This window comes from Oncorhynchus masou, unplaced genomic scaffold (assembly GCF_036934945.1).
Source record: "Oncorhynchus masou masou isolate Uvic2021 unplaced genomic scaffold, UVic_Omas_1.1 unplaced_scaffold_1040, whole genome shotgun sequence".
In the NCBI taxonomy this organism is placed as follows: domain Eukaryota; kingdom Metazoa; phylum Chordata; class Actinopteri; order Salmoniformes; family Salmonidae; genus Oncorhynchus; species Oncorhynchus masou.
In genome coordinates, this window is record NW_027000101.1 from 177680 (window position 1) to 188806 (window position 11127).

Genomic DNA, 11127 nt, shown 5'->3' on the forward strand with positions numbered 1-11127 from the left:
ATGCCAAAGACTAATATGCAGCGCTTACATACATACTGGAGGAGATGCAACTCCACGTCACTATATTCTCTTTAGATTACACACATCCTGTCAGAGAGTAGGTAAGATTAGACAGAAAACATCTGGGTTCATTACACTTACTTTTTTTATTTGATGTGCACAGTGTCGTGTACAATGTCGTCATTTTGATGTGCACTGTGTTCCTCCTCTCTGCTGGGCTGTTGTTGCTTATGGCGATGGAACAAGCAAAGATGGCCATCAGTGGAGCAGTGTCTGTGTGAAGGAATGTCATGGTAATGAGAGAGACGCAGGAGAGAGCAACACACCACACACTGAGTGGTCTCCTAGCCCTGGCATGCTACTCACTATGGAGGAAAACAACACGCTGTGTTAAACTCAGCAGGATTCTCCTGAGAACACCAGCCTGCTGTAAAACAGACAACATACAGCCTGATGTTGACACTCACCGTTTATAGAGAATTACAAACTGGGTGGTTCAAGCCCTGAATGCTGATTGGCTGACAGCCGTGGTACATCAGACCGTATACCACGGGTATGACAAAATATAAAAATTTTACTGCTCTAATTACGTTGGTAACCAGTTTCTAATAGAAATAAGGCACCTTGGGGTTTATATGGCAAATGTAAAGGGCTGTGTCCAGGCACTCCACGCTGCGTCGTGCCTAAGAACAACCCTCTAGCTGTGGTATATTGGCACACCATTTACATTACATTTAAGTCATTTGGCAGACGCTCTTATCCAGAGCGACTTCCACCCCCTGTGCCTTATTGCTTAATTACAGGCTGGCCTCCTGGACTCATGAATCCTACTGGACCAAAACTGCTGAATCTGTGTCCCGGAAACTGGTCCTATGTGTTGTTAATGTGGTAATCTGGAGTAGGAAGTCCTCGTGTTGAGATCATGTGGTTTGTCTGGACCAATACGATGCTCATGTTTAGTTTCTTAATCACATCTGGTGAACCAGCCAGTTAGTCAGCCTTGATTCTGTGGGTGGGATAGAGCGATGTGATTGGCTGACTAAGGTTGTTTGGAGTGATGCTGTCTGCTTAACTATAATGTCTGAATCCCAAATGGTTCCCTGTTCCTTATATGGTGTGCTTCCTGTTGACCAGGGCCCATAGGGTGTAACCCAGGCTATAGTAACCTGGCTCTGTGCTCTGCTCTGTCCATAATCTGATCTTAATCATGTATATTGTTATAGTTGACTATCTCATAATGTTTAACCCTCCCACACATTCCACACCGTCACACACCCACCTGTGTCTATCAAGTAAATGTAAAGATTATTTTGAATTTTTTTTTTTTGTTGAATGGTGAAGCTCCATGTCTGGACGAAAGAGTAGCGGAAGTAGGGAGCTGTACTGTTAATATTAACCACCAGGCCTGGTAGAAAGGCCATGTCAACTATAATACGTCCTCAACCAATAAATGTTTTTACATACTTGTCCCCTCTCTGTTGTCTTCACGTTTCATCCATGTGGTTCATGTGCAGTATCTTTATAGTGCTACTGAATTCAATTCAATAACTTTTTTTTTTATTGTTCCCCAAGGTGAACTTTTATATGGTGTTGTAATCAATGTCTTTGTTCCAAGAAGAGCAATCTGTCTCAACATCATGCATTTATCAGAACCCAAAAACAACGCAGGACATCACACTGGCTGTTCAACAAGTACAGAGTTGTAGTGTACTCTGTTCTAGTGGAAGTGAATCCAGATCACAGTTGTGTGATTCCCTTTGGGAATTCACCTTGGGTTCAAAGGGCATTCCCTTAGCGATAGTGATACGGGCAGGTCGTTATATACACTGAACAAAAATATAAACGCAACATGAAGTATTTTCAAAGGTTTTACTGAGTTACATTTCATATAAGGAAAATCTGTCAATTGAAAAATGCATTAGGCTCTAATCTATGGATTTCACATGACTGGGAATACAGATATGCATCTGTTGGTCACAGATACCTTAGATAAAGAAAACCAGTCAGTATCTGGTGTGACCACCATTTGTCTCATGCAGCGTGACACATCTCCTTCACATAGAGTTGATCAGGCTGCTGATTGTGGCCTGTGGAACATTGTCCCACTCCTCTTCAATGGCTGTGTGTTGCTGGATATTGGCTGGGAACTGGAACACGTTGTTCTATACGTTGATCCAGAGCATCCCAAACATGCTCAACGGGTGACATATCTGGTGAGAATGCAGGCCATGGGACATGTTCAGCTTCCAGGAATTGTGTCCAGATCCTTGCGACATGAGGCCGTGCGTTATCATGCTGAAACGTGAGGTGATGGAGGTGAATGAACGGCACAACAACGGACCTCAGATTCTGTTTCAGGTTATTTCTGCGCATTCAAATTGCCACCAATAAAAGGCACATTTATTCGTAGCTTATGCCTGCCCACACCATAACCCGACAGCCGCAAACCATCAGTGGGTAAATACTCACCTTTGATGGCCACTGGCACGCTGGAGAAGTGTGCTCTTCTCTGATAAATCCCGGTTTCAACTCTACCGGGCAGATAGACTTTTAATTTAAAATGTAAAATGTAACCTTTATTTAACTAGGCAAGTCAGTTAAGAACAAATTGTTATTTACAATGACGGCCAACCAAAAGGCCTCCTGTGGGGACGGGGCTGTGATCAAACATAAATAAAATATAAATATAGGACAAAACACACATCACAACAAGACAGACAACACAACACTACATAACGAGGGACTAAAGACAACAACATAGCAAGGCAGCAACACAACACTACATAAAGACCTAAAGACAACAACATAGCAACGCAGCAACACATGACAACACAACATGGTAGCAGAACAAAACATGGTACCAACATTATTGGGCACAGACCACAGCACAAAGGTAGAGACAACAATACATCACACGAAGCAGCCACAACTGTCAGTAAGAGTGTCCATGATTGAGTCTTTGAATGAAGAGATGGAGATAAAACTGTCCAGTTTAAGTGTTTGTTGCAGCTCGTTCCAGTTGCTAGCTGCAGCGAACTGAAAAGAGGAGCGACCCAGGGATGTGATGATCATGCTCTTTAATCAGCATCTTGATATGCCACACGATGCTCACTAACATGGATGGAAACAAATTTGTGCACAACATTTGAGAGAAATAGGGTTTTTGTACGAATGGAAATTTTCTGGGATGATTTATGTTGCATTTATATTTTTGTTCAGTGTAGTTGGAAGGATTCTACAGGTGTGTGTGTGTGTGTGTGTGTGTGTGTGTGTGTGTGTGTGTGTGTGTGTGTGTGTGTGTGTGTGTGTGAGAGAGAGACGTCCTCTAATTAGATCCAGTTTCTGTGATTGTTTGCACATGCTTGCAGGATGATGTCATGAGTGACTACATTCCTCTCTGGGTTAACTGTGGCAGAGTGGAGTGTTGGATCTCACTGCCCTAGTGTGTGAGGGGGGGTTGGATCCCACTTTCATCATGTGTGTGTGTAGCGTTGGATCTGGTTGCCGTAGTGGACCTCTGTGGGACTCTGGCCAGAGGGGAAATGAATGAGTCATGAGTTTCCACTCCCCGAGAAGACAGAGAGAGAAAGAAAGAGAGAGAGAGAAGAATGGAGAACAGATCATGAGAACAGTTTCCATCTCTCTCTCTCTCTCTCCCTCTCTCTCTCTCTCTCTCTCTCTCCCTCTCTCTCTCTCTCTCTCTCTCTCTCTCTCTCTCTCTCTCTCATGTATGGGGTGTTATCACAGCAGAGGTCTGTACTGTAATAGAGAACACTGAAGCAGCAGTTGTGGTGTAACCATGGTTACCAGACAAGCTCTCTCGACGATCCACAGAATATAATAGAAACTGATAATAGAAATGGACAAGTTATTGTCCACCCAGTATCATACCCAACATCATAATCAAACATTAGAATATCACAAAGACAGATGTCAGAGATATATGGGCCTAGAGATATCAGAGATATAGAGATATGGGCCTAGAGATATCAGAGATATAGAGATATGGGCCTAGAGATATCATAGATATAGGCCTAGAGATATCAGAGATATGGGCCTAGAGATGTCAGAGATATAGAGATGTGGGCCAAGAGATATCAGAAATATAGAGATATAGGCCTAGAGATATCAGAAATATAGAGATATGGGCCTAGAGATATAGAGATATGGGCCTAGAGATATCAGAATTATAGAGATATGGGCCTAGAGATATCAGACATATATAGAGATATAGGCCTAGAGATATCAGAGATATAGAGATGTGGGCCAAGAGATATCAGAAATATAGAGATATAGGCCTAGAGATATCAGAAATATAGAGATATGGGCCTAGAGATATCAGAGATATGGGCCTAGAGATATCAGAATTATAGAGATATAGGCCTAGAGATATAGAGATATGGGCCTAGAGATATCAGAGATATAGAGATATGGGCCAAGAGATATCAGAAATATAGAGATATAGGCCTAGAGATATCAGAAATATAGAGATATGGGCCTAGAGATATAGAGATATGGGCCTAGAGATATCAGAATTATAGAGATATGGGCCTAGAGATATCAGAAATATAGAGATATGGGCCTAGAGATATAGAGATATGGGCCTAGAGATATCAGAGATATAGAAATATGGGCCTAGAGATATCAGAGATATAGGCCTAGAGATATAGAGATATGCAGAGAAGCCCTTCTCACAGGCAGTAAGTGAACGCAGCTGAAGCCAGTAAGACTTGGATCAGTTTTTTGCCTGTGAAGTGAGGTCAGGCAAGCTGGAGTTCAGATGAGATTATGAGATTTATAGTTCTGTCGTCTGAAATCAGTTCTAATGAGAAGCTTTGCCAGATCAGGCCTGATAGGGTTTTACTGCAGTGGTAGAAGTCGCCCCTAATCACAGATCTAGGACCAGATGACTTCACTCTCCAGTCCTAACCATTAGGGGGATGGAAAACTGTAGACCTGACCCTAGATCAGTGGCTAGGGACAGCTCTGACCCTAGATCAGTGGTTAGGGACAGCTCTGACCCTGGATCAGTGGCTGGGACAGATCTGACCGAGATCAGTGGTTAGGAACAGACCTGACCCTAGATCAGTGGTTAGAGATCTGACCCTGGATCAGTGGTTAGGGACAGCTCTGACCCTAGATCAGTGGCTAGGGACAGCTCTGACCTAGATCACCCTAGATCAGTGGTTAGGAACAGCTCTGACCCTAGATCAGTGGTTAGGGACAGATCTGACCCTAGATCAGTGGTTAGGAACAGCTCTGGATCAGTGGTTAGGGACAGCTCTGACCCTAGATCAGTGGTTAGGGGGACAGCAGTGGTTAGAACAGCTCTGACCCTAGATCAGTGGTTAGGGACAGCTCTGACCCTAGATCAGTGGTTAAACAGCTCTGATGGATCAGTGGTTAGACAGATCTGACCCTAGATCAGTGGTTAGGGACAGCTCTGACCCTAGACTGGATCAGGAACAGATCTGACCCTAGATCAGTGGTTAGGGACAGATCCGACCCTAGATCAGTGGCTAGGGGACGGCTCTGACCCTAGATCAGTGGTTAGGGACAGATCTGACACTAGATCAGTGGTTAGGAACAGCTCTGACCCTAGATCAGTGGTTAGGGACAGATCTGACCCTAGATCAGTGGTTAGGGACAGATCTGACCCTAGATCAGTGGTTAGGGACAGCTCTGACCCTAGATCAGTGGTTAGGGACAGCTCTGACCCTAGATCAGTGGTTAGGGACAGCTCTGACCCTAGATCAGTGGTTAGGGACAGATCTGACCCTAGATCAGTGGTTAGGGACAGCTCTGACCCTAGATCAGTGGTTAGGGACAGCTCTGACCCTAGATCAGTGGTTAGGGACAGCTCTGACCCTAGATCAGTGGTTAGGGACACTTCCTTGAGGAAATACCTGCTCTGGACTCAGTTCAATGGTCTTCTCAAATACACCAGTCCAGTACATTTCTCACAACGTGACATTCGTTAAGTATTTTTCTATTCATTTAATATTCCTATTGATGCGTTCCTATTCCTTCTTATGATTTCCTTATTCATTAAACACATAGGTGTTTGTGTTATTAAATGTGACCATCATTACTGAGTGTGTGTGGTTTTGTCAGGATCACGGGCTGGGTTAGAGGGTGGGGCATAAGGACTCTGTGTGGGCTGTGATCATGTTGAGAATAAACAAACCAACCAGACTGAATCCAGGGTCAAGGTGAACAGGCATGATGTAACACGCACACGGCGTGGCAGCAGAGTGTTTGGTTCCCGGGTGTGAAGCATGTGTGCATGTGTGTGTGTGTGTGTGTGTGTATTTTAAAGTCACCCTTGGTCGACCTGTAGTTAAGAGCACAATGTGAGTGATAGAGCATGTCCGTACAACTCCCCCCTCTCTCTTCTGGCAGCAGACAGGGAGTTTGTTTTCTCTCTCTCTCTCTCTCTCTCTCTCTCTCTCTCTCTCTCTCTCTCTCTCTCTCTTTCACTCTCCCTCCCACCTGGCAGCACACAGGTAGTTTGTTCTCTTCCCCCTCCCTTTCTCTCTTTCCCTCTCTCTCTCTCTCTCTCTCTCTCTCTCTGTGTCGGGGTGCCCAGAAGCTGGGCACCCCGACACGGATGGCTCCCTCTGCCGGGGAGAGGCTGGGCACCCCGACACAGATGGCTCCAAGTACAGGTAATTAGGGGAAGTACCAACCAGACGTGGAAAAAAAGGAGCACTGTGGCACACCGTGAGAAAGAACAGAGAGACACCAACACAGAGCAGAAGCTGAGCAGAACGGCCGAGCCAAACCTATGTGATGTCGTTGTTATGTTTATTTTATTGCCAAGTAAAGTTGCATTTTCTGACTTTAACCTCCCTGTCTCTGTGTTTAATCTCTGCACGCTCAACCCAACACCCCACGGTTTACCACAATAGTTTATCAAAATTGTATTTATTTTCAAATTCTTTGTGGATCTGTGTAATCGGAGGGAAATATGTGTCTCTAATATGGTCATACATTTGGCAGGAGGTTAGGAAGTGGAGCTCAGTTTCCACCTCATTTTGTGGGCAGGGAGCACATAGCCTGTCTTCTCTTGAGAGCCATGTCTGCCTACAGCGACCTTTATCAGTAGCAAATGCTCACTGAATCTATACATAGTCAAAGCTTGGTCAGGTATTCTGCCACTGTGTACTCTCTGTTTAGGGCCAAATAGCATTCTAGTTTGCTCTGTTTTTTTGTTAATTCTTTCCAATGTGTCAAGTTTTTGTTTTCTCATGATTTAGTTGGGTGTAATTGTGTTGCTGTTCTGGGGTCTGTTTGTGTTAGTGAACAGAGCCCCAGGACCAGCTTGCTTAGGGGACTCTTCTCCAAGCTCATCTCTGTAGGTGATGGCTTTGTTATGGAAGGTTTAGGGAATCACTTCCTTTAGGTGGTTGTAGAATTGAATGGCTCTTTTCTGGATTTTGATCATTAGCAGGTATTGGTCTAATTCTGCTCTGCATGCATTATTTGGTGTTCTACGTTGTACATGGAGGATATTTTTGGAGGTGTTTGTCCCATTTTGTGAATTCTTGGTTGGTGAGCGGACCCCAGACCTCACAACCATAAAAGGGCAATGGGTTCTATAACTCATTCAAGTATTTTTAGCCAGATCCTAATTGGTAAGGCTTTGTGGAAGTTGCCTGTGGTGCTGATGTTTAGGTCGAGGTATGTATAGTTTTTTGTGTGCTCTACGGCAACGGTGTCTAGATGGAATTTGTGGTTCTGGCAACTGGACCTTTTGGGAAACACCCGTATTTTTGTCTTACTGAGATTTACTGTCAGGGTCCAGGTCTGGCAGAATTTGTGCAGAATATCTCGGTGCTGCTGTAGGCCCTCCTTGGTTGGGGACAGAAGCACCAGATCATCAGCAAACAGCAGACATTTAACTTCAGATTCCAGTAGGGTGAGGCCTGGGTGCTGCAGACTGTTCTAGTGCCCTCACCAATTCATTGATATATATGTTGAAGAGGGTGGGGCTTAAGCTGCATCCCTGTCTCACCCCACGGCCCTGTGGAAAGAAGTGTGTTTTTTTGCCAATTTTAACCTCACACTTGCTGTTTGTGTACATGGACTTTATAATGTATGTTTTCCCCCAACACCTCTTTCCATCACTTTGTGTAGCAGACACTCATGTCAAAAGAGTTTTTTGACAGCATGAGAAGACTTTGCCTTTGTTCTGGTTGTTTTGTTTGTCAATTATGGTGTGCAGTGTGAATATGTGGTCTGTCGTATGGTCATTTGGTAAAAAGCCAATTTGCTAAATCTCTCTCTCTCCCCATACCTGCCCTCTAAATACACCTCTGCTGTCTTCAACCAGGATCTTAGCGTTCACTTTCTCATTGCCTGCGTGCGTACTGGGTCCATGGTCAAAATGACCACCCCACATCGCTGTCAAACGCTCCCTAAAACACTTCAGCGAGCAGGCCTTTCTAATCGACCTGGCCCGGGTATCATGGAAGGATATTGACCTCATCCTGTCAGTAGAGGATGCCTGGTTGCTCTTCAAGAGTGCTTTCCTCTCCATCTTCTCAAATGACTGCCTCGCCTGGTTCACCAACTACTTCTCAGATAGAGTTCAGTGTGTCAAATCGGAGGGCCTGCTGTCCGGACCACTGGCAGTCTCTATGGGGGTGCATCTACTTTGTTCATGACACAAGTCATTTTTCCAACAATTGTTTGCAGACAAATTATTTCACTTAGAATTCACTGTATCACAATTCCAGTGGGTCAGAAGTTTACATACATTAAGTTGACTGTGCCTTTTAAACAGATTGGAAAATTCCAGAAAATTATGTCATGGCTTTAGAAGCTTCTGAGTCAATTGGAGGTGGACTTGTGGATGTATTTCAAGGCCTACCTTCAAACTCAGTGCCTCTTTGCTTGACATCATGGGAAACTCAAAAGAAATCAGTTAGGACCTCAGAAAACAAATTGTAGACCTCCATAAGTCTGGTTCATCCTTGGGAGCAATTTCCAAACGCCTGAAGGAACCACATTCATCTGCACAAACAATAGTACGCAAGTATAAACACCATGGGACCACGCAGCCATCATACCACTCAGGAACGAGACGTGTTCTGTCTCCTAGAGATGAATGTACTTTGGTGCGAAAAGTGCAAATCAATTCCAGAACAACAGCAAAGGACCTTGTGAAGATGCTGGAGGAAACAGGTACAAAAGTATCTATATCCACAGTAAAACGAGTACTATATCGGCATAACCTGAAAGGCTGCTCAGCAAGGAAGAAGCCACTGCTCCAAAACCGCCATAAATAAGCCAGACTACGGTTTGCAACTGCACATGGGGACAAAGATCGTACTTTGGAGATATGTCCTCTGGTCTGATGAAACAAAAATAGAACTGTTTGGCCATAGTGACCATCGTTATGTTTGGAGGAAAAAGGGGGACGCTTGCAAGCTGAAGAACACCATCCCAACCGTGAAGCACGGGGTGGCAGCATCATGTTGTGGGGGTGCTTTGCTGCAGGAGGGACTGGTGCACTTCACAAAATGGATGGCATCATGAGGCAGGAAAATTGTGTGTATATATTGAAGCAACATCTCAAGACATCAGTAAAAGTTAAAGCTTGGTCTCAAATGGGTCTTCCAAATGGACAATGACCCAAAGCATACTTCCAAATTTGTGGCAAAATGGCTTAAGGACAACAAAGTCAAGGTATTGGAGTGGCCATCACAAAGCCCTGACCTCAATTCCAATCGAAATTTTTGTGGGCAGAACTGAAAAAGCGTGTGTGAGCAAGGAGGCCTACAAACCTGACTCAGTTACACCAGCTCTGTCAGGAGGAATGGGTCAAAATTCACCCAACTTATTGTGGGTAGCTTGTGGAAGGCTACCAAACGTTTGACCCAAGTTAAACAATTTAAAGGCAAAGCTACCAAATACTAATTGAGTGTATGTGAACTTCTGACCCACTGGGAATGTGATGAAAGAAATAAAATATTAAATAAATCATTCTCTCTACTATTAATCTGACATTTCACATTCTTAAAATCAAGTGGTGATCCTAAGTGACCTAAGACAGGGAATTTCTTAATAGGATTAAATGTCAGTAATTGTGAAAAACTGAGTTAAAATGTATTTGGCTAAGGTGTATGTAAACTTCCGACTTCAACTGCATCACTCCAATATTAATGCTAAATTGTAATTATCTTCGCCTCTAGGGCCTATTTATTGCCTACTCCAGCCACTTTAATAATGGGAATTGTGGGGAAATTTGATGGGAAATTATGTAAAATATATCACTAGCCACTTTAAACAATGCTACCTAATATAATGTTTACATACCCGACATTATTCATCTCATATGTATACGTATATACTGTACTCTATATAATCTACTGCATCCTTATGTAATACATGTATCACTAGCCACTTTAACTATGCCACTTTGTTTACATACCTATGCTGCTCTGTACCATCACTCATTCATATATCCTTATGTACATATTCTTTATCCCCTTACACTGTGTATAAGACAGTAGTTTTGGAATTGTTAGTTAGATTGTTGGTTATTACTGCATTGTCGGAACTAGAAGCACAAGCATTTCGCTACACTCGCATTAACATCTGCTAACCATGTGTATGTGACAAATACAATTTGATTTGATTTGATTTCTCTAATCTTCTACATTTCAAATCAAATCAAATCAAATTTTGTTCTATTTTTCTTTTCTTTTGTGTTATTGACTGTACGTTTGTTGTTGTTTTGTCGCATTGCTTTGCTTTATCTTGGCCAGGTCGCAGTTGTTAAAGAGAACTTGTTCTCAACTGGCCTACCTGGTTAAATAAAGTTGAAATAAAAATGTTTAAAAGAAAATAATTCCAGGATCTTTATTGTTCAACAGGTGAGCCCCTCTCTCTACCAGATGAGAAAGGTCCTGTGCTGTGTGTCATCACCCAGCATTGATGCTCCGCACTGCTCATTCTCAGCATCCTTACAAAAAAAAGACTGCAGTTAGAGTGTAGTACACAGCAGTTATTCTGCAATTACTGCGTCCAAAATACCACAGTCGACTACAGATTCTGCACTTTTATAAACCGCAATCTTTTTTGTCAGGGTTAAATGATAAAATAACACAATGATTTCCA